The sequence below is a fragment of the Papio anubis genome, chromosome 3 (assembly GCF_008728515.1).
Source record: "Papio anubis isolate 15944 chromosome 3, Panubis1.0, whole genome shotgun sequence".
Classification (NCBI taxonomy): Eukaryota; Metazoa; Chordata; class Mammalia; order Primates; family Cercopithecidae; genus Papio; species Papio anubis.
In genome coordinates, this window is record NC_044978.1 from 2,235,961 (window position 1) to 2,260,952 (window position 24,992).

The window sequence follows — 24,992 nt, forward strand, 5'->3', positions numbered from 1 at the left end:
GGATTAAGAGATTAAAGACAGGCATAGGAAAGCACAAGGGTATTGATTGGGGAAGTGATAAGTGTCCATGAAATCTTCACAATTTATGTTCAGAGATTGCAGTAAAGACAGGTGTAAGAAATTATAAAAGTATTAATTTGGGGAACTAACAAATGTCCATGAAATCTTCATAATTTATGTTCTTCCACCATGGCTTCAGCCAGTCCCTCCGTTTGGAGTCCCTGACTTCCCGCAGCACCCTATATATGCTATGCTTTTTTCTCTATAAGTACATACTTACCATACAAGTTGATTTATAAATTAGGGACAGTAAGAGATGAACAACAATAGCTAACAGTAAAGTAGAACAGTTATAACAATACACTGTAATTAAAATTATGTGAATATGGTCTCTAAATTTTTTTTTTTTTGACAGAGTCTCACTCTGTCATTCAAGCTGGAGGACAGTGGCATGATCTGGGCTCATTGAAACCTCTGCTGGGTTCAAGCGATCCTCCCACCTTTGCCTCCTAAGTAGCTAGCATTACAGGCATGTGCCACAATGCCTGGCTAATTTTTGTGTTTTCCATAGAGACAGGGTTTTGCCATGTTGGCCAGGCTGGTCTAGAACTCCTGGGCTCAAGTGATCCACCCACCTCAGCCTCCCAAAGTGCTGGGATTACAAGTGTGAGCCACCATGCCTGGCCCATATTTTATTGTACTGCACTCACCCTTCTTATGATGATGTGAGATGATAAAATGCCTGCCTAATGAGATGAAGTGAGGTAAATAATGCAGGCATTGTGATGTAGCATTAGGCTACTATTGACCTTCTGATGATATGTCAGAAAGAGGATCATCTGCTGTGGGTGTTGCTTATCTTCAAGCCATGATGATGTTACTGGTCAGATGCCAGGAGCAGGCCATGTGGATGATTAAAGGATGAATATCATATACGGTGTGGATATGTTGGACAAAATGATGATTCACATCCCAGACAGGATGGAGCAGGTCACAGTGAGATTTCATCATGCTAGTTTAAAACTTGTAAACTGTTTATTTTGAGAATTTTCCATTTAATATTTTCAGACTGCAGTTAACCATGGGTAACTGAAACCATGGAAAGTGAAACTGTGGATGGGGGTTGAGGGGCTATTGCATATTTTGAATATGAACTCCTTATTAGATAATTGGTTTGCAAGTATTTTCCCCCATTCTGTAGGTCACCTTTTCATTTTCTGGATTGTTTTCTTTGCTGTGTAAACATGTTTTAGTGTTTTGTAGTACCATTTATTATTTTTGCTTTTGTTGCCTGAAACTTTTGGGTCATAACCTAAAAATATATATAGCCAGAACTAATATCAAAGAGTTTTTCCCTTGTATTTTCTATTAGAAGTTGAAGGGTTTGGGTCTTAAGTTTAATTATTTACTCCATTTTGAGTTGATTTTTCTATATGGTGTAGGATAAGTGCCTAATTTCATTCTTTTGCATGTGGATGTCCAGTTTTCCTAACACCATTTATTGAAAACAGTGTATTTTCTCCATTGTTTTTTCTGGACATCTTTGTGGAAAATTAGTTGACCACATATGTGTGGATTTATTTCTAAGCTCTCTATTCTGCTCCATTGATCTATATGTCTAATTTTTATCCCAGTACCATACTGTTTTGATTACTATAGCTTTGTAACATAATTGGAAATTAGGAAGTGTAATACTCCCAGCTTTGTTCTTCTTGCCCAAGAGTGCTTTAGCTATTAGGGGTCTTTTGTGGTTCCATAAAAATTTTAGAATATTTTTTCTATTTCTGTGAAAAATGTCATTGAAATTCTGATGTGGATTGCAATGAGTCTATAAATTGCTTTGAATAGTGTAGACATTTTAATAATATCAATTATTCCAAATCATGAACACAGAATGTCTTTTTATTTATTTGCATCTTCTTCAATTTCCTTTATCAAAGTTTTATAGTTTTCAGTGTACAGATCTTTCACCTTCTTGTTTAAATTTATTTCCAAATATTTTATTTTTGATGCTATTCTAAATGGGATTTTAAAACATTTATTTTTCAAATAGTTTCAGTTAGTGTATAGAAATATCACTACTTTTTGTATGTTGCTTTTGTATCCTGAAACCTTAATGAAATTGTTTCTTAGTCCTAACAGTTTGTTTTGGTGGAGTCTTTAGGACTATCTATATATAGATCATATCATTTGCAACAGGAGACTATTTTACATCTTCCTTTCTAATTTAGATGGCTTTTTTTTTTTTTTCATCTTCTTGCCTAATTGCCCTAACTAGGCCTTCTAGTACTATGTTAAGTTGAAGTGGTGAGAGTGGACAACCTCGTTCTTGATTATAGAAGAAAAACTTCCCACCTTTTCACTCTTGAGTATACGGTTGTTTTGGAGCTTGTTACATATGACCTTTATTATGATGGGATACACTTCTTCTATATCCAATTTGTTGAGACTTTAATCATGAAACAATGTTGAATTATGTTAAATACTTTTTCTGCATCTATAAGATAATCATATGATTTCTACGTTTCATATGGTTAGTGTGTATCACATTTATTGATTTTGGTATGTTAAACCATCCTTGCATCTCAGAGATAAATATCACTTGATAAAAGTATATGATCCTTTTAATGCTATTAAATTCAGGTTGCTAACATTTTGTTAAGGATTTTTGCCTTTATGTTCCTCAGGGATATTGGCCTGTAATTTCATGTTTTTGTGTCTTTATCTGGCTTTGGTATTAGGGTAATATTAGCCTTATAAGTTTAAAAATATTCTTTATCTTTCAATTTTTTGGATGAATTTGAAAATGACTGACATTAATTCTCCTTAAATGTTCGGTAGAATTCACTGTTGAACTCAATAGTGAGGTCTACCAAATAGTAAACTTTATCAGGTCCTGTGTTTTTCTTTGGTGCGAGATTTTTGATTATTGGTTAAATTTCCTTAAGTCATTATTAGTCTGTCCAAGTTTTCTATTTCTTCATGATTCAGTGTTGGTAGGTGGTGTTTCTAGAAATTTACCCAAATTTATCTAGCTTATCAAATTTGTTGGCATATAATTGTTCATAAGTCTCTTTCAGTAATTTGTGTCTCTGTGATGTCATTTAAAGGCCTTCTCTTTAATGTGTACTTTTATTTATTTGGGTCTTCTCTCTTTCTTTCTTAGTTAATTTAAATACATGTTTGTCAATTTTTTTATTTTTTCAAAAAAATTTTTTCTTGATCCTTTACATTTTTTTTTTTCTTTTTTTGAGACAGAGTTTCTCTCTTGTTGCCCAGGCTGGAGTGCAATGGTGCAATCCTGGCTCACCACAACCTCTACCTTCTGGGTTCAAGCAGTTCTCCTGCCTCAGCCTTATGAGTAACTGGGATTACAGGCATGTGCCACATGCCTGGCTAATTTTGTATTTTTAGTAGAGATGGGGTTTCTCCATGTTGGTCAGGCTGTTCACAAACTCCTGAACTTGGGTGATCCATCCGCCTCAGCCTCCCAAAGTGCTGGGATTACAGGCATGAGCCACTGCACCGAGCCCATGATCTTTTACGTTGTTTTTTAAGTATCTATTTATTTCTGCTCTGACCTTTATTATTTCTTTTCTTCTGCTGATTTTAAGTATAGATTGTTCTTTTTTTTTAGTTTCTTAAGCTGTAAAGTTGGGTTATTTATTTGAAATGTTTCTTTTTTCTTAATATAGGTGTTTATTACTGTAACTTCCCTGTATTGATTATGCTGCATCCCATAACTTTTGGTATGTTTTACTTTTATATTTATTTGTTTTACAATCTTTTTATTTCTCTTTTGATGTCTTCTTTGATTCATTGGTTGTTTAGGAGTGTGTTGTTTAATTTCCACATATTTATAAATGTTTAGTTTTTCTCTTATTGTTGATTTCTAGTTTCACATCATGTGGTTGGAACATTTTTTTTTTACCTGTGCTATGGCCTATTTTTTTTTTTTTTTTTGCCTCAACTATGATCTGTCCTGGAGGATGTTTAATGTGCACTTGAAAAAAATGTGTATTTAGTTACTGTTGGATGGAATGTTCTGCATATGTCTGTTAGGACAATTGGTCTGAGTGTAGTTCAGATCCAATGTTTGTTTATTAATTTTCTTTCTGGAAAGTATGTTCATTGTTGAAAGTGAAGGTATTGAATTTACCTACTATTTGTTGTAGTGTTGTGTATTTCTCCGTTTAGTTCTGGTAATATTTATGTTATATATGTAACATATGCCTCAATGTTGGGGGTGTATGTATTTACAATTATTATATACTCTGGATTTGTTGATTCTTTTGTCTGTCTATAATGACCTTCTTTGTCTCTTGTGGCAGTTTTGGACTTATAGTCTGTATTGTCTGATGTAAGTATAGTGACCTCTCCATTGTTTTGGTTTCCATATCCATTTCCATCCCTTCACTTTCAACCTATAAATGTCATTAAAGCTGAGGTGAGTCTCTTCTAGGCAGCATACAGTTTGGTGTGTGTGTGCGTGTGTGTGCGTGTGTGCACATTTGTTTATTTTTATCCACTCTATGTCTTCTGATTGAATAATTTAATCCATTTATATTTAAAGTAAATATTGATAGGCATGGACTTACTATTTTCATTTTTCAATTGTATCTGGCTCTTTTGTAGTTCTTTTGCTTCTTTCTTCCTCTCTTGCACACTTCCTTTGTCATTGATTTTCTATAGTGATATGTGATAATTCCTTACTCTTTATCTTATCTGTATCTACTATAGGTTTTTCCTGTGCAATTACCATGAGGCTAACACAAAACACATTAGAGTTACCTGACTTCAAACTGTACTACAAGACTACAGTAACCAAAACAGCATGGTACTGGTACCAGAACAGAGATATAGACCAATGGAACAGAACAGAGCCCTCAGAAATAATACCACACATCTACAGCCATCTGATCTTTGAGAAACCTGAGAAAAACAAGAAATGGGGAAAGGATTCCCTATTTAATAAATGGTGCTGGGAAAATTGGCTAGCCATAAGTAGAAAGTTGAAACTGAATCCTTTCCTTACTCCTTATATGAAAATTAATTCAAGATGTATTAGAGACTTAAATGTTAGACCTAAAACCATAAAAACCCTAGAAGAAAACCTAGGTAATACCATTCAGGACATAGGCATGGGCAAAGACTTCATGTCTAAAACACCAAAAGCAACGGCAACAAAAGCTAAAATTGACAAATGGGATCTGATTAAACTAAAGAGCTTCTGCACAGCAAAAGAAACTACCATCAGAGTGAACAGGCAACCTACAGAATGGGAGAAAATTTTTGCAATCTACTCATCTGACAAAGGGCTAATATCCAGAACCTACAAAGAAGTCAAACAAATTTATGAGGAAAAAAACAAGCAATCCCATCAAAAAGTGGGCAAAGGATATGAACAGACATTTCTCAAAAGAAGACATGCATACAGCCAACAGGCGCATGAAAAAATGCTCGTCATCACTGGTCATCAGAGAAATGCAAATCAAAACCACAATGAGATACCATCTCACACCAGTTAGAATGGCAATAATTAAAAAGTCAGGAAACAACAGGTGCTGGACAGGATGTGGAGAAATAGGAACACTTTTACACTGTTGGTGGGATTGTAAACTGGTTCAACCATTGTGGAAAACAGTTTGGCGATTCCTCAAGGATCTAGAACTAGAAATACCATATGACCCAGCCATCCCATTACTGAGTATATACCCAAAGGATTATAAATCATGCTGCTATAAAGACACATGCACACCTATGTTTATTGCGGCACTATTCACAATAGCAAAGACTTGGAATCAATCCAAATGTCCATCAGTGACAGACTGGATTAAGAAAAGGTGGCACATATACACCATGGAATACTATGCAACCATAAAAAAGGATGAATCCGTGTCCTTTGTAGGGACATGGATGCATCTGGAAACCATCATTCTCAGCAAACTATCGCAAGAACAGAAAACCAAACACCACATGTTCTCACTCATAGGAGGGAATTGAACAATGAGATCACTTGGACTCTGGAAGGGGAACATCACACACCAGGGCCTATTATGGGAAGGGAAGGGGAGGGATGGCATTGGGAGTTATACCTGATGTAAATGATGAGTTGATGGGTGCTGATGAGTTGATGGGTGCAGCACACCAACATGGCACAAGTATACATATGTAACAAACTTGCACGTTGTGCACATGTACCCTAGAACTTAAAGCATAATAATAAAAAAAAAAACCAGTCTATTTTATACTAACAAGTTAACCTTAATCACATACAAAAACTCTGCTCTTTCTTTCCTCCACTCCCCCTAAACATATTTTATGTTTCTCGATCTCGCTGTTCACATATTTTTATTATGTATGTTTGTTGAAAAATTTAACTATAGTTTTAAAAAATACTTTTGTCTTTTAACTGTTATACCAGAGTTAAGAGTGATTTATCTATCACTGTTACAGTATTTGAATATTTTGAATTTGACTATATATTTGTTTTTACTAATGATTTTTATATTTTCATCTCACTAAGGTCTTTTCATTTCAGCATGGAAAACTTTCTTGTAAGGCAGGTCTTGTGGTAACAAACTCCCTCATTTGTTTTTTGTTTGTTTGTTTGTTTTTTGACCTGGGAAAGTCTTTATCTCTTCTTCATTTCTTAAGGACAGATTGGCTCAGTAAAGTATTCTTGTTTGGTAGTTTTTTTCTTATTATTTTAGTACTTAGGATTTATCAGCCTATTCTTCAGGCCTGAAAAGTTTCTGCTAAGAAATCATCTGTAGTCTAATGAAATTTCTTCTGTATGTGAAGAGTCTCTTTTCTCTTGAAGCTTTTAAAATCTCTCTTCCTTTGATATTTAAAAATTTTATTATAATGTGCCTCAGTGGAGATCTCTTTGAGTTAACCTTGTTTGGGAAATTTTAAGCTTCATGTATCCTTATGTATATGTATTTCCTCAGATTTCAGGAATTTTCAGCCATTATTTCTTTAAATATTATTTCTTTTTCTCTCTCTTCTCCTTACATTATCAAAATGTGTAAATTGGGCTGCTTGATGGTATCTCATACATCCTATAGGCTTTCCACACTCATTTTCACTCTTTTTTTTTTGTTCCTTTAACTGGGTAATTTCAGATTACCTATCTTTGAGCTTGCAATTTTTTTTTTTCTGCTTGATCAAGTCGGCTTTGTCACTGTTGTATTTTTTTTCATTTCATTCATTGTATTCTTCAGCTTCAGAATTTGTTTTGTTGTTTTTAAAAATTATTTATATCTCTTTATTTACCCCATTTTGTTCATGTATTGTTTTCTTGATATCATTGATTCTGCTTGTAGCTTGAGCTTTCTTAAGACATTTAGTTTGAAATCTTTCTGTGGCAATTTGTAGATCTCCATTATGGAAGACTGGCTACTGGAAATTATGGTTTTCCTTTGTTAGTGTCATGTTTTCTTGATGTTTACTGCTTCTCTTGTCTTACATTGATGTCTGCATATTTGTTGGGACAGTCACCTATTCCAGAATTTACAGGCTAGTTTCCGTGAAGAAAGTCCTTCACCTATTGGTGGGTATGAGGGTACTGATGGGTGAGATGCAGCAATTCCAGGTCCAGTGAAAGTACAAAAGCATAGTCTCTGTACGTTTCCATAAGTTGATTTCAAGGGTCCTCAGTGGCCAAGGCTGCAGATTTCCACAGTGGTGGTGAGCGTTGTCGGGTTAATTGTTGGTGAAGGTTGCTGGGAGCCCTCCTGATATCTTGTTCTCCCGTGTGGGAAGTCATGGCCAAGAGGATCCCTCTTGGTGTTGGGTTTGGTTCATGGTTATGTTCACGGTGGCAGTGGCACTGGTGCCTGAGATGCAGGCACCCCAGCTCCAGTGTTGGTCTCAATGTGTAATGAACAGATGCTTATGGAACAGCTGGAAAGCCAGGGTCTGAAACAAAGGCATGTGGATACCTATAGTTTCTGTACAGTTCAGGGCGTGGGTGCTTCTAAAGCAGTAGTGGCTCTTGTGTGGTAGGCACTGGCACATGTAGAGTCGTTATGGAACTAAGGTCCAGAACGTGGGTTTGTGTGGAACAACCGTTGCTCTAAGGTCTGTGATGCAGATGTGACTTCTATAGCAGTGACTCTAAGGGTTCAATGCCTGGAAGGTTACAGAATGGCTGCAGAGCTAGGATCCAAAGCATGGGCTTGTGGAGTTATTATTATTATTTTTTGACAACACAATTGACTCAAAAGATACCACTGTCCTTTTAGGAATCCCTAATTTCATAGGCAATTTATATGAACAACACTAATGAGCCTTCAAAGTTCCTTAGTCTAAACTATTCAACAGTGTTTTTATCCTAAAGCAATCATTTTGGTACAGTACATAACACTAATCTGTTTCTAATAATAAAAGTGTCAGGAAAGCTTTAACTGAAATGTAATGGCAGTAAGTCTAAAATAGTACAATTAATAAGAGGATTTTTTTCCTCACACTATAAGATATGTAACAATTCTTACAATGTTCATTTTAATATTTAGTAACACTATCTAATAGTACTTTTTTCTTTTAAAGTCAGAAAAGTATTTTAATAGTATTTTTAAGTACCATCTTTTTCTTTGTATGTTACTAAAAACTACTGTCATGCAAATTCTAGTAATGAAAACAACTTAAGCTTCAAGTATTTCCTACCAGAAGAGCCTCAGGCACAGATGGACTTTTTTATCTAGTTAACACCATATCCCATGTCATCATCTGATTAAGTAAGGGTGCATTTCCATGAACAAGGTACTATCCTTCAGGAAATATCCATAACTTGTATTGAACTATGAAAAGTCTGAAATTACTGTGACATAGCTCCCTTCAGTTTTTTTGAAAGTATTTTTTCTTGATAATGGACAATTGTGTGGGCCTCCTGAGAGTTACACTGGGTTAGTGGGAAATGATGGGTGAAGAAGATTTCAGTAAAAATTTGAGCAAATACTCCTATTTGATTTCCACATAGTTTAATATTTAGGAATATTCTGTGATTTTTGAGACACACTTTCAGAGTAACAAAAAATAATGACTAAAATAAAGAAACAGAGAGATAATATACAAAATTATTTTATGCTAGGATGATAAAAATTGTGAACATGATTGTACATATCAGTGAACAGTCTTTCTTACATAATATGTTAAATGTATAAAATATAAATTTAACAACAGAAATTATGTGTGTATTATTTTGTAATCTTTTTTGTCTATTATATATTATTAAATGCATATCAATAGATACATTTCCTTTTTTTTTTTTAATTTTTTTTTTTTTTTTGAGATGGAGTCTTGCTCTGTCGCCCAGGCTGGAGTGCAGTGGCCGGATCTCAGCTCACTGTAAGCTCTGCCTCCCGGGTTTACACCATTCTCCTGCCTCAGCCTCCCGAGTAGCTGGGACTACAGGCGCCCGCCACCTCGCCCGGCTAGTTTTTTGTATTTTTTCAGTAGAGACGGGGTTTCACTGTGTTAGCTAGGATGGTCTCGATCTCCTGACCTCGTGATCTGCCCATCTCGGCCTCCCAAAGTGCTGGGATTACAGGCTTGAGCTGCCGCGCCCGGCCAATAGATACATTTCTAAAATATGATTTTATAATAATAAGTAGCCTACGAACCAAAAAAAGCCCAGGACCAGATGGATTCACAGCTGAATTCTACCAGATGTACAAAGAAGAACTGGTACTATTCCTGCTAAAACTGTTACCAAAAAATGAGAAGGAAAGACTCCTCCCCAACTTATTCTATGAGGCTAGCATCATCCTGATAGCAAAGCCTGGCAGAGACAAAACAAAAAAAGAAAACTTTAGGACAAAATTCTTGATGAATGTTGATGCAGAAAGTCTCAATAAAATACTTATAAATCAAATCCAGCAGCACATCAAAAAACTAATTCGTCACAATCAAGTAGGTGTTATCCCTGGGATGCAAGGTTGGTTCAACATACACATAAGCAGAACTAAAGACAAACACCACCTGATTATTTCAGTAAGCATAAGGCTTTTGATAAAATTCAACATCCATTCATATTAAAAACTCTCAATAAACTAGGCATTAAAGGAACATAGCTCAAAATAATAAGAGCCATCTATGACAAACCCAAAGCCAACATCATGCAGAATGGGTAGAAGCTGGAGGCATTACCCTTAAAAACCAGCACAAGACAAAGATACTCTCTCTTACCAATCCTATTCAACATAGTATTGGAAGTCCTGGCCAGAGTAATCAGGCAAGAGAAAGAAATAAAGGTCATCCAAATAGGAAGAGAGGAAGCAAAAATATCCCTGTTTGCAGATAACATGATTCTATACCTAGAAATCCCCATAGTCTCAGTCCAAATGCTCCTTCAGCTGATAAGCAATTTCAGTAAAGTTTTAGCATACAAAATCAATATACAAAACTCACTAGCATTTCTATACACCAACAACAGCCAAGCTGAGAGCCAAATCAGGAATGCAGTTCCATTTACAATTTTCACAGAAAGCTAGGAATGCAGCTAACCTGGGAAGTGAAAGATCTCTACAAGGAGAATTACAAAACACAGATCAAAAAAATCAGAGATGACACAAATAAATGAAAAAACACTCTATGCTCATGGGCAGAATAAATATTAACATGGCTGCACTACCCAAAGCAATTTACAGATTAAATGCTATTCCTGTCAAACTACCAATGAACTGGAAACTTCACAGAACCAGAAAAATCTATTTTAAAATTAATATGGAACCAAAATAGAGCCTGGATAGCCAAGGCAATCCTAAGCAAAAAGAAGAAAGCTGTAGGAATCATGTTGCCCCACTTTACACTGCAGAGCTATAGTAACCTAAATGGTATGGTACTAGTACAAAAACAGACACATAGACCAATGGAACAGAATAGAGAACCCAGAAATAAGGCCACACACCAACTATCTGATCTTCGACAAAGCTGAAAAAAGCAAGCAATGGGGAAAAATTCCCTGTTTAATAAATGGTGCTGGGATAACTGCCTAGCAATATGCAGAAAATTGAAATTGAACCCCTTCCCTATACCATATACAAAAATCAACTTAAGATGATTGAAGACTTAAATGTAAAACCCCAAACTGTCAAAACTCTGAAAGACAACCTAGGCAAAACCATTCTGGCAAAGGTTTCATGACAAAGACACTGAAAGCAATCACAGCAAAAGCAAAAATTGATAAATGGGATCTAATTAAACTTAAGATATTCTGCACAGAAAAACTATCAACAAAGTAAACAGCCTGCAGCATGGGAGAAAATATTTGCAAACTATGCATCTGGTGAAGACCTAATATTCATAATCTATAAGAAACCTAAACAAATTTACAAGAAAAAAATCCCATCAAAAGTGGGCAAAGGACATGAACAGACACTTTTCAAAAGAAGACATACATGCAGCCAAAAGGCATATGAAACAAAACTCAATATCACTGATCATTAGAGAAATACAAATTCAAACAACAATGTGATACAATCTCACACCAGTCAGAATGGCTATTGTTAAAAGTAAAAAAATAACAGATGCTGTTGAGGTTGTGGAGAAAAAGGAATACTTTTATACTGTTGGTGGGAATGTAAATTAGTTCAACCATTGTGGAAAGCAGTGAGGCACTTCCTCAAAGAGCTAAAAACAGAACAACCATTTGACCCAGCAATATCACTATTGGGTATATACCTAAACAAATATAAATTATTCTACCATAAAGATACATGCATGTGTATGTTCATTGCAGCACTATTCACAATAGCAAAGACATGGAATCAATGGCAGATTGAATAAACAAAGTGGTACATATACACTATGGAATACTATGCAGTCACAAAAGGGAACGCCATCATGTCCTTCGCTGAAACATGGATGGAGCTGGAGGCCACTATCCCTAGCAAACTAACGCAGAAACAGAAAACCAAATGCCACATGTTCTCACAAGTGGGCATTAGATGATGAGAATACACAGACAAGAGGGGAACAACATACACTGGGGCCTCCTTGAGGGTGAAGAGAGGGAGGAGGGAGAGGATTAAGAAAAATAACTATTGGCTACTAGGCTTAGTACCTGGGCAATTAAATTATCTGTATACCAAACCCCTGTGTCATGAGTTTACCTATGTAATAAACCTTCAATATACCCCTCAACCTAAAATAAAGTTTGTTTAAAAGAAAATACATATAACACTGAAAAATATGACTTAATGTCTAAATTATAGCTTATTATACAAATATACCATAAGTTCATAAATCAATTCTCTATTATTGATCATTTAGGTCACTCACAATTTTTACTGTTATAAAAACTCAAGGTAATTAAATATAATGCTAATTTTTATGCTTTGCCAGTATAAATTCCCAGAATTAGAATTGCTGTATGCACATTTTAAGGCTTTTGATAATTTTTAAGTTCTTCACTGTTCTTAAGCATAGATCTAATAAATTTTGGTTGCATTCCTGGAATAACAGAAGAAATTAATTATGTAGACACAAATCTGACATTTCTAGGGTTAATTTCCTTCCCTTGGAAGTGCTCCTTCTCGGCTGGGCACGGTGGCTCATGCCTGTAATTCCAGCACTTTGCGAGGCCGAGGTGGGCGGATCACAAGATCAAGAGATTGAGACCATCCTGGCCAACATGGTGAAACCCTATCTCTACTAAAAATACAAAAATTAGCTGGGTGTGGTGGCATGCGCCTGTAGTCCCAGCTACTCAGAAGGCTGAGGCAGGAAAATAGTTTGAACCTGGGAGGCAGAGGTTGCAGTGAGCCGAGATTGCACCACTGCGTTCCAGCCTAGCAACAGAGCAAGACTCTGTCAAACAAAAAGAAAAAAAAAGAATGTGCTCTGAACATTTCATTCATTGACAAAAGCTGTTCATTCAATGACTCCATCATCTGTGTGTTGAATTCCTGTTACTTTCAAAGTGCCTGATAAGTACTGGGGATACAGCAGTAAGATTTTTAAATACAGTCACAACCCTCACAGAGCTAGCTTACAGGCTAATGTAGAATATAAGTAAATAAACAAGAATTGCAATAAATAGTGTTTCTAAATGTATAGTCAGAGATGTTGCCCCAGATATGTATCGGAATCACCCATGAGGTTATTTCAAATCTATTATCCACCTTTAAAGAAAGTATGGGACCCCAGTCAAGAAACTCAACGATAGTAAATTAGTTAGTGAAAGTTTTCTAAGTATTAAAAAATAAAAATATAACCTGTGTTAAGCATCGCTACAAAATAATATTTCAGTACTATGTTTGATATGATCAAGAAATTAAAGTACATAAAAGAGACACCTAGATCAGTTTTGAGGCCCTAAAGATTGCATCTCAGAAGAAATGATATCTAAGTTGACATATGAAAAATAAAGATGAGTGGAAGTTGGTTAAAAATGAACATGAGAGGCAGGGAGAGGGGACTGTCCACAGTATTCTGCGCAGAATTTACAGCAAATATAAATGCCGAAAGGGAGAAATAGCATACCATAAAAAAGAAATGTAATTTAGAATTATGGGACTGTTGCATTTAAAGGTGTTTTGGTCGGGTAGAAATGAGGTTAGAAAAGTAAATGGGGATAATAACATGAAGGAATTTATAAACAATTTACCTAGATTTACTTAAAAGCTTTGGGAATGTATTGATTCAAGCAAGGGAACGGCACAATCAGATTAGAATTTTACAAAGATCTCTTGGATCCAGTGTGGAAAGTAGATTGGAGCAGGGCCAAGTTAGAAACAGGGAGGTAAATTGCAAAGAGGCTACAAGAGATGACAGTAGCATGCCATACAGCGACGCCAGTAGGGGAGAAGGGCAGGGGCTGGTGTTTCTAGTGATGACATTGACAAAGCTATGTGATTTCCAGGATGGGGAGTGTGGGATGGGAAAGAGCAAAGGGAGAGCCCTAGAAATCTGGTTTGAGCAGCTGGGAAACCAGATGCCACTCACTGAGAAAAACATTTGCAGAGAAGCCAGTGGAGAGAAGTCCAGAGACACTCAAGTTGAACAAGTTGCCATGAGATTCCTGTGAGGTAAATGATGGAGAGCTTGAATAAGCAGTTGAGTCTGAAGTTTAGAAAAGAAATGGGTGGAGATGGAGATGGGGTGTTGGAATTATTGTTACTATTATTATTATTATTATCATTGTTTTTTTGAGAAGGAGTCTCTCTCTGTCACCCAGGCTAGAATGCAGTGGTGTGATCTCAGCTCACTGCAACCTCTGCCTCCTGGGTTGAAGTGATTCTCCTGCCTCAGCCTCCCAAGTAGCTGGGATTACAGGCACCCACCACTGCACTCAGCTAATTATTGTATTTGTTAGTAGAGATGGGGTTTTGCCATCTTGGCCAGGCTGGTCTCGAACTCCTGACCTCGTGATCCACCCACCTCGGCCTCCCAAAGTGCTGGGATTACAGGAGTGAACCACTGCGCCCGGCCAGAATTATTAATATACACAGTAATCAAAGCCAACTGAATGTATAATTACTCAGAGAATTTAAAGAATGGACAAAGAATAGAGCTTAGGTTAGAACCCCCCCAAAACATCAATATATTAAGGACAGAAGATTGCTGCAAATAATCCTGACATGAAGTGACCAATGACATGGAGTAATGAACAAAATAAAAAATACAAAAACAAAACAAAAAGTACAGGTCAGAAAAATCAAGGGAGGAATATTTTTATGCCCATTTGTTAGTGCTTGTGAATAAGATCAGACATTCCTATAAAATTTTTAAAAACTATTAGATGATCTGTTGAACAGTTAAAACTTAAGACAGAAGGGCCCTTGGTTCCTTAACTATAATTCACTATTTTACATATAAAGACTACCCTTCAACTAATAGAATTAAAAAGCAATCTGTTAAAAAAATTTATACTCTTTGACATGCTTGCTCCAAAGAGGAAAATATATTCTAGTAATAAGCAGCTAATTGAGTTCAAATCATCACACAAATATTCAGTAAGCAGGCTCCACGAAGGAAAACGTGATCTGAGTTACAAACAGTAAAGACACTGAGTAATGAACAGTAAATCCACTTGGCATATGGGTGACTGTGAATTTAAGAAAAGCCTCAGAGTAAAGATTCTATATTTGCATAAATATAGCAATATTTTCCCTCTATGTTTCTGTGTCACAAGAAAGTACTAGACAGATTTTATCCAAATGTTAGAGAATGTGTTTGGAATCATTTGACTTAAACTATATACAGCAGAGAGCAAACGCCTGTAGGAACAAGGGCCTCTGAGAAGAGACTGGCAGTCAGCACCCAGGGTAGCTGCAGGCGTGGATTCCTGAGTGAGCCACATCTCACTGGCCATGTGCAACTCTGACAGCAGAGCTCCAGGTGGGAAAGAAACAGAAGGAATTGATTGATTGATCGATTGAATGATGATTAATGAATTTCCTGAGCAATGCAGAGCTGGACAGCAAAGACTGACCACTGAAAGTTAACTTAGGCTGAAATTATTATGCTCTGGAAATAATGTAGTGAAAATAAGACACGCATTACCTTTCAAAAAATAGATAAATATGTATTTCATTCACGCTTAACTTTGCTATTCTATTCATTATTGCCTTTGAAACAAAACTAGAGGAAGGTTTTTCTTCTTCACCCATTCACTGAAGAGTGTTGGTATCCAAAGTGCATTTTGTTCAACTTTCTATTCAAATTTCTAGCTTTCTTCTCCTTCCGGTGTCCTCACTCACTGCTCCATTCAGCAGTGTATTTTGTGACCATTTACTTGTCTCTCTGAAAATCCACTACAAAGAATTCCAAGGCTCGTTTTCTTCAGCAACGAGATCCACGCCAAACCTATTATAATCCTATGTATTCTTTCTCTTCCACCTACATCTGTTTTTTTCCTTTTTCTGAGAAGTCATTGATTTTCTTTTTCTTTGTAAGTTTCAAATAAACCTAAGAACAATAACAAAACTAAAGATGCATGGCCAGGTGTGTGTTTGCCTGGGCAACTTTTCCCAAATATGAAAATAAATATTCTTTTTAATGACAGAGGCTCCTATAACAAAACATACAATTGAATAAATAATCCATTGGCTTTGTTATGTATATGAGAATGGCCACACATTAACATATTGGAAAATAACGTGCTTCAACACACAAAATCATGTTTAAATTTGGCTTTGCTCAGCCTAGGCCATGCTTAATATGTTCTGTAGGTACCTTTGATTTGACCTTCTCTCCTCTTAATAGCACTTTGCTATCGGGTCTTACCTAAAGTGCCTTTTCTTCATGTACATCCAATTCAAATGACTTTTCTACCCCGGTCTCTTTCTTTCCCATAGCTCTGCTATTTTCTGCATAGCACTTTATAAACATGAGTAAGAAATCGCTCCCATCGTAGGAGCTGGTCCTTAGTCCACTGGTAGAGACAAACATGCACTTTTGAGCTGAGAGTTGGCACATGAGTTCAGTGTGGGAACAGCATTTCTAGGAGAAGCAAGGGATATTTCAAACAGGTAGTCTCCTGTGCTTAGTACGTGGGTGCCTCAGTTGGGGCATTTTGTAAAGAAGAAAAATCTTACCAGATGGCCTTGAAAGTATAATTGGAGCCAGATAATAAAAGTTCTTTTCATTTTGTCCTATAATCAAGAAAAAGCTGTAACAGGAGTGTGATATACTCAGTTCAACTACTATGACTTTAAAAGTGTTAAATGAGATTATGTGAAACTGCTTTGAATCAGGAAATGCTGTATAATTCAATCACACAGAAGCGCTTCAGTATTTAAAGATGATTCTTTTATGGCACTTAATTTTCTCAGCTCCTAGTTATATCACCTTTCCTAACTCTTGTGATGCTAGTGTGATTCACTTTGAAGAAGCTTACCATTGTTAGCATGTGAACAAGAACAAAAACTTCCCTGCTGCGATCTCCTCTTTTCCACGCCCCACAATGAGAAAAGTTGAGATCAGAAGGAAAACATTGACGGGTGATCCCAGATAGTTCCGGTCGAGTCAGCTTCAGTTAATAAAGGGGTGTGAGTCTGGTTTAAAATACAAAGCAGATCAAGAAAGATCACTTCACAAGAAATAGGGTAAAGTCATGTTACTGGAAGAAAATTTTCATCCTTCAAGTAAAATCAAGTCCTATTATCTTAAAACCTCAAATCCCAACCCATTAGTGCATGAAGAAGTAGCGTACTGTGACTTTTCTCTAAGAGAGATTCCCATCTGCCCTGTTCAGACGGAGGCACGTTCCTTGGTTTGATGTCTATTATTCTCACAAATGTTTCTCCTACTTTTACTTCCTGTTTCAAAATCAATCAGTAGAATAAACTTTGAGATTTCCTAGATTTACAAAATTAGCATCATTCTGCAACCCTATGTGTTTTTAACTTAGGAGATATTTTTCAGCATATCTGAAATGGTACAGGTACTACAAGTTCATATATTTTCTCCATCAGCACATTATTCCATTTAATGAATATGCCATGAGTTTTTTTTTAGCCCATTTACGTGTCCAGTCCAGGGTGCTTAGGTTATTTCCAGTATTTTGTTACAAGTTAAAAATGTTACAGTGTGTTTTTATTCTTGTCTTCTGGAAGTAAAGTTGCTTGGATGAAAATATGTTCAAATTTATTGCATTTTGGTATGTGTTTCTTGCCATCTTCATGTATTTACACCAGCCATTTGTAAGCATTTTCATTTCTTTGTATCATTGCTGGCATATGGTATAACAGCACTTTTTATATTTCTCATATTATTTTTGAGACAATATATATATAAGTTTGCTGGCCATTTCTGTTTTCACTTTTGCGAAATGACTACCAATCTTCCTAGATTAAAATCCTGACTCTCAACTGATTTGCTGTTTGAATTTCAGCAAATTATTTATTTAACTTCTCTATAAAATGGTAGTAATATCACTTACCTCATTGGAATGTTGTAGGAATTAAATGGCTTAATTTACATTAAACTTTTGAAACAATGTTTGGCCTATATATACAGAATACAAATATAAACTGTTATTATCTCATTGTGATTTTAATTTGCATTTGCCTGATGATTAGTGATAATAAGCAATTTTTTTAAAGATAGTTATTGGCCCTTTGTTTTTTTTGAGAAATGTCAGTTCAAATATTTTGCTCATTTTTTAAAAATTCAGTTATTTGTTTTCTTGCCATTGAGTTATTTGAGTTACTTACATATTTTGGATATTACTCATTATCAGATGTATGTTTGCAAATATTGTCTCCTGTTCTACAGGGTGTCTCTTCACTCTGTTGACTGTTGCCTTAGCTGTGCAGAAGCTCTTCAGTATGATGTAATCCCATTTGTTTAGGTTTGCTTTTATTGCCTGTGCTTTTGAAGTCATATCAAAAAAATCTTTGGCCAGTTCTATGTCAAGAAGCTTTTTTCCTATTGTTTCTTCTAATAAATTTAAAGATTCAGGTCGTAAGTTAAAGTTTAATCTATTGTGAGTTGATTTTGTATGTGGTGTAAGATGAGTCCAATTTTATTCTTCTGCATGTGATATCTGGTTTCCCATCACCATTCATCAAAGAGACTGTCCTTTTCCTATTGCATATTTTTGGCATCTTTGTTGAAGATTAATTGAACAAAATGCATGGATTTATTTCTGGACTCTAAATTTTGTTTCATTGCTCTGTATGTCTGTTTTTATCCCAGTATCATGCTGTTTGAATTACTATAGCTTTGTAGTATATTTTGAAATCAGGTATTGTGATGCCTCCAGCTTTGTTCTTCTTGGTCACTGTTGCTTTGGCTATTTTTTTTGTGGTTTCATACAAATTTTAGAATTTTTTTTTCTATTTCTGAGGAAAATGCCATTGGAATTTTGATAGGGATTACACTGAATATGCAGATAGCTTTAGTTAGTATGGACATTTTAACACTATCAATTCTAATTCATAAACATGGGATATCTTCCCATTTATCTGTGTTTTCTTCAGCCTCTTGAATCAGTTTTATAGTTTTCAGCCTACAGATCTTTCACCTCCTTGGTTAAACATATGCCTAAGTATTTTATTCTTTTTAATGCTATTGTAAATGGCATTTTTTAAAAAAAATTCTTTTTTAGATAGTTTGTTATTAGTATACAAATTACTACTGATTTTCATGTTGATTTTATGTCTTGCAACTTCACTGAATTTATTAGTTCTAACAGTTTTTTGGTGGAGTCTTCAGGGATTTTCTCTATATAAAAAATGTCATCTGCAGAAACAGATAGTTGTAATTCTTTCTTTTCAATTTAGATGCCTTTTATTTATTTTTCTTGACTAATTACTACGACTAAGACTTCCTGTACTATAACGAATAGACGTAGTGAGAGTGTGTACCCTTGTTCTGTTCCCTATCTTGGGGGAAAAATTTTTAGTTTTTCACCTTTTTCACCATTAAGTATGTTAGCTGTGGGCTTGTCATATATGATCTCTATAGTGTTGAAATATAATGTTTCTATACCTAATTTGTTAAGAGTTTTTATGATGAAAAGATGCTGATTTTTTTCAAAAGATTTTTCTGCATATATTAAGATGACCATATGATTTTTATCTTTCATATGGTTAATGCAGTATATCATATTTATTGATTGCATATGTTGATCCGTCTTTGCATCCCAAGGGTAAACCTCACCTAATTATAATGAATTGTCCTTGTAATGTGCTGCTGAATTTGGATTTCTAGTATTTGTTAAGGATTTTTGCATCTATGTTCATCAGGGATATTGGTCTGTAATTTTCTTTCCTTGCAGTGTCCCTGTATGGCTTTTATATTAGAATAACACGGATTTTGTAAATTGAATTTGATAGTACTTCTTTCCCCTCAAGTTTTTGGAAGAGTTTGAGAAGAATTGATATTATTTCTTCCTTAAATGTTTGCTAGAATTTACCAGTGAAGTAATCAGAACCTGAGATTTTTTTTTTTTTTTGAAATATTTTGATCACTGATTCAATCTCTTTACTCGTTATTGCTCTATTTAGATTTTCTATTTCTTCATGAACCATCCTTGGTGGGTTGTATGACTCCAGTAATTTCTCCATTTCTTTTGTGTTATCCAATTTGTTTGCTATGTATAATGACTCGGGCTGTTATATGGCTAATGGCTAATGTATTCTCTTATAATCCTTTGTATTTCTGTGATGTCAGTTGTAATACCTCCTCTTTCATTTCTCATTTTAGTTTTTTGAGTCTTTTCTGTTTCTTTAGTCTAGCTAACGACTTGCCAATTTTAGTTATCTTTTGAAAAAACCATCTCTTAGTTTCACTGATATTTATACTGATTTTTAAAATATCTATTTCATTTATTTTGGCTCTGATATTTATTATTTCCTTCCTTCTGCTGACTTTGGGGTGAGCCTACACTCTGAAGCTACTGGAGCAGGCTTGGACCTTGGGTCTACTGAAGCCTGTGAATGTGGGGACTGACATGGAGCGTGGGCTGTCTTGGTGCTGGGACAGGCCTGGGAACCTGGGTCGGCAGGGGCCAGTCTCAAGCCTGTGTCCACGGGTGCTGGCCTAGTACCTGAGACTACGGGGCTAGCATAGAGCCTGGGTACATGGAGGCTGGCCAAGAGACTGCATCTGTGGGGGCTGGCCTGAAGGCTAGGTCCACAGTGGCTAGGTCTCTGGCACTAACATGGGCTTGGGGACTGAGGCAGCTGGGAGCGTGCAGCCATGGGAGACAGCCGAGAGTCTGGGGCAGCAGGGTCCAGCTTGATGCTGGGCAAGCCTGCAGCCCGTATCTGCAGAGGCTAATCTGGATCCTGAGGCTGCTGGAATCAGCCCCGCACTGGGTTTCTCTGGAGTGTACCTGGTGCTGGGCTCCACATGAAGTCAGGTGATGACTTCACTCTACTTTCCCACACAGAGGGTATCTTAGTTCCATACTACACTCAGGTGTCATAGTCTCTTACCTGGATTCCTTAATTCTTGCAAAGGCGTTTTCAAGTGTGGATAGTTGTTCAAATTGATGACAACTGCTGAAAGGTTCTATTCCACCATATTGAAGGCTGAATATTTCTTAAGATGGAGGCTTCGAAATGATTGATTTGACAATTTTTTAATTCTAGTATGGGCATTTAATTTTAGGATTTTTTCTCTAAATTACATAGCTCTGTTCCTCAGATTTTGATGCGTTGTGCTTCATTACCACTCAGTTCAAAATACTTTCTTACTTGCCCAGTCATTTCTTTTTTGACCCATGAGTTATTTAGAAGTATATTGTTTGGTTTGAAAATATGGATGAATATTTAAAATATTTTGCTGTTGATTTCTAATTTAATTCATTTGTGGACATGGACCATTCTTTTGTGTGGTTTTAATGTTTTTGTATTTATTGAGCCTGTTGTATGATCTATTTGATTCAATGTTCCACGGGAAATTGAAAAGAATATACCTCCTGCTGTTGCTGGGTGGAGTTGCTCGATAAATGTCAAGATGGTTGGTGATGTTTTCAATTCTTGTAAATCCTTACTTTCACTGCTTGATCTATTAATGATTAAGTTGTTGAACTTTGCAAATACAATTGTGGATATGTGTATCTATCCACTCAGTTCTACTAATTTTTGTTTTATATATATTGAAGTTGGCCTATCAGATACACACATAGACTAATCTTATGTTCTCTCAACTATTTTACCCCTATAATATTGTGAATTCAGTCTCTTTATCCCCGGTAATATTCTTTGCTCTGAAATCTACATTTTCTGATATTAATGCAGTCATTCCAGCTTTCTTTTAATTAGTGTGAGCATATTATATATATGTATTTGTGACATTGACTTATTCAGTTTTACTGAATCTATATCTTTATATCTGAAGTGGGTTTCTTGCTGAAAGCATGTAGTTGGGTCTTATTTTTTATTCAACAATCTTTGTTTTGTAATTGGAGTATTTAGCCTATTTATATATAATGTGATTATAATATGATTAGGTTTAAATCTGTCATCTTGCAATTTGTTTCATTTTTTCATTTTTTTGCTCCTTTTTTCTTTTTCTTCCCTTTTTCTGGATTGATTATATTTTATAATCCTATTTTATCTCCATTTGCTTATCAGTTATAGCTTTTTAAACTAGTGTTAGTGGTTGTTCTAGAGTTTATAATATACATCTGTAACTTCATCCTCTAAAGTAGGATGATATATCATTACATATGTAAAGAAATACAATATGATATATAAAGGAATCCAATATATTACTGCAATACAAATTATATACAAAATATTTCATTCCTTTGAATCCTGCTGGGAAGTATCCTGGGTTCCAATGAGATGTTTTGTACTCAGTTTCAGCCTTTGAGAGTTGCTTTTAAGTTTTTTATAGCAATATCAGAGCAAACTTGAGTTTATAGCTAACTTGTACCCATTACTGAGAAAATTCCTTCTGAGGACTCTGTCTCAATGCTCTTTCAATTAGCAAGATTTCCTACTCTGTTTTATGAGTTCTCAGCATTATACTATGCTTGTTTTGGTTGGTTCTTTCTTCATCTTGAGTAAATTCTATACGTGCATGTGCAGAACTGTGCTCAGCAAAAGTTTGAAGGAGACCCTCTTACAGATCTCCAGAATTCTTCTCCAGGGCTCCCCGTTCACCAGTACTTTGCCTGAACTGCAGTACTTGCCTCCTCAACTCAGCAAAGCCACTAGACTGTTTTGTCCCCACTCCTCACATTGTAGCTTTGAAACTTTTTCCAGGCGTTGATCTGGGTCTATCACATTGTCACCTCATTTGTGTTCCTTTTCTCGGGGATCTCTGTCCTGGGCTACATGTTATTCAAAGTCTGAAACTGTTTTTAAAAACATATATTTTGATTATTTTTTAGTGATTTTTATCTGGGACGGTTAATCCAGTTCTGGCTATTTTGTTGTGGCTAGAATCGGAAGTCCCTCTTTAATTATTAAAGGCACTTAGAATGCTACTTATTTTCTATGTAATTATTCAATTATATAGTAATCCAGCAACTATATCAAATCTTCTTACAAGTTTTAGTAATTTATCTGTTGGTTTCTTGGATTATATACTTAGAACACTAAATTGAATATAAATATTGCCAGTTTTGTCTTTTTCCAATTCTTTGCCTATTTCTTTTTATCTTAAAATTTTCCATATAAATTTGACAATTTTACTCAATGAGAAATGACATTTAAAATGTGCTTTAAAACAAATTAAAGTTAGAAAAATATATGCATTTTTATAGTTTTTAAAAAATCTTTTGTTTTGGCATTGTGCTGAAAATAAAATATATCTTGCAGTAATACAATACGCCAATTCATAAAGTGTAAGTTAACAGGATTCTCAGTTTAACATTTTCAAAGTTAATATTAAGATAGAGAGTTTTACCTCTATGATAGTACATATAAAAGTGTATTATAATCTCACATCCATCTCCATGTGGCTCACAAATTTGACATTGCTCCATAAAAGCTTTCAGATTCACATTCAACAGTGTCACATCCAAGGAATCACAAATCTGTCTTTGGAATATCTCCTCATAAAATCTTTATCTTTACACATACCTCCAGTGTAATGTTTAACGTAAGGGAACATTGCAGATATCTTGGTTCTTATTCATATGTTTAATGGGAATGCTTTTTCTAACCTGTCACCATTAAGTCTGATGTATGTTAAAGGTTTTACTAGAAACTCTGATTCAGGGGAAAAAAAAGTCCTTTTTCTTCCTGCTTTGAAAATGGCCTCTTTTGTTGTTATTTTTCTTGATGAGTCAGTATTAAATTTTTAAAATTAATTTTGCCTTTATAAACATACTATTTTGTTTAGATTGAGACCATCCTGGCTAACACGGTGAAACCCCGTCTCTACTAAAAATACAAAAAATTAGCCAAGTGTGGTGGCGGCGCCTGTAGTCCCAGCTACTCGGGAGTCTGAGACAGGAGAATTATTTGAACTTGGGAGGCAAAGCTTGCAGTGAGCCGAGATCAAGCCACTGCACTCCAGCCTGGGTGACAGAGCAAGGTGCAGTCTCAAAAAAAAAAAAAAAAAAAAAAGTAAATGTGTTGTATTACGTTTTATGATGTATTATCTTTATATTTCTGAGATGAACACTTGCTATAATTTTTTTTATTATAATGACAATTTTAATTGCTGATAGCTTATTGAAAAATTTTGTATATATACTATGTGAGACTATCATCTTATTTCTTATCTTAAAATTGACTAGTTTCAGTATAGTTTATAATCTTTTTAAGGATATGAGTAGTTTTTCATTCTCTTCTATTCTTTGATAAATATACTTTAATGATTGTTTTGTATTCCCGACAAAACTTTCATCATTTTTATCTGTTAATATTCCTTACCTTGAAATCTATATGATTTTACTCTAAACACTCCAGCCTTCTTATGTGTACTGTTTGCATGGTAGGTATACTTTCTGTCAATCAAAACCTTTCCAGTTCTTTATTTGTAATGTGTTTCTCTTGTAGGTAACTTATAGTTGGATCTTGCCTTTTTATTTCTTGCAAAAATTTCTGCCTTGTAATTGGAGTGATTGATGATCTAATGTAATTCTTGATATAGTTGGAATTATGTCTATCATTTTCCTGTTAAGAGTTGCATTTGTCTCTTTGTTTTCATACTTCTCTTTCTCCTGTTTGGCATTCTTTTGGAATATATACATTTTTTAGGAATTTTATTTTCTTTTACTTAATTTAAAAAAAAATTTTATAGCTATTTTCTTTCTTAGTGGTTGTTCCTATAATTACAATGAATCCTTACCTCCTCATAGTTTACACAGTTAATATTAAACCACTTTGTATACGGTATACAAATCCTGGAAGTGCATGATCACTTTACCACACCCTTGGTTTTGATTCTTTGGTTGTCATATGTACTGTATTTGCATGTGCTATAATCCCTGTAATAGTAATTTTAAAATATTACAGGGATTGTAACACATGTAAATGCAATACATCCTATTTCTTCCAGTCGATTCATGTTTCTTTATAGTTTTATCTTGGCCTGAAGAACTCCCTCTAGCATTTCTTATAGTAGAGATT

At 35.2% G+C, this 24,992-nt stretch overlaps 1 long non-coding RNA gene across 1 annotated transcript in view; it reads left to right on the plus strand.

The window, feature by feature from the left end:
* The first annotated feature begins 656 nt into the window (after window positions 1–656).
* LOC110743368 overlaps window positions 657–24,992 on the plus strand; it is an 84,718-nt gene continuing 60,382 nt past the window's right edge. The window contains exon 1 of the long non-coding RNA XR_002522335.2: window positions 657–990. This is a non-coding gene — a long non-coding RNA (uncharacterized LOC110743368). The remainder of the gene's footprint in view (window positions 991–24,992) is intronic.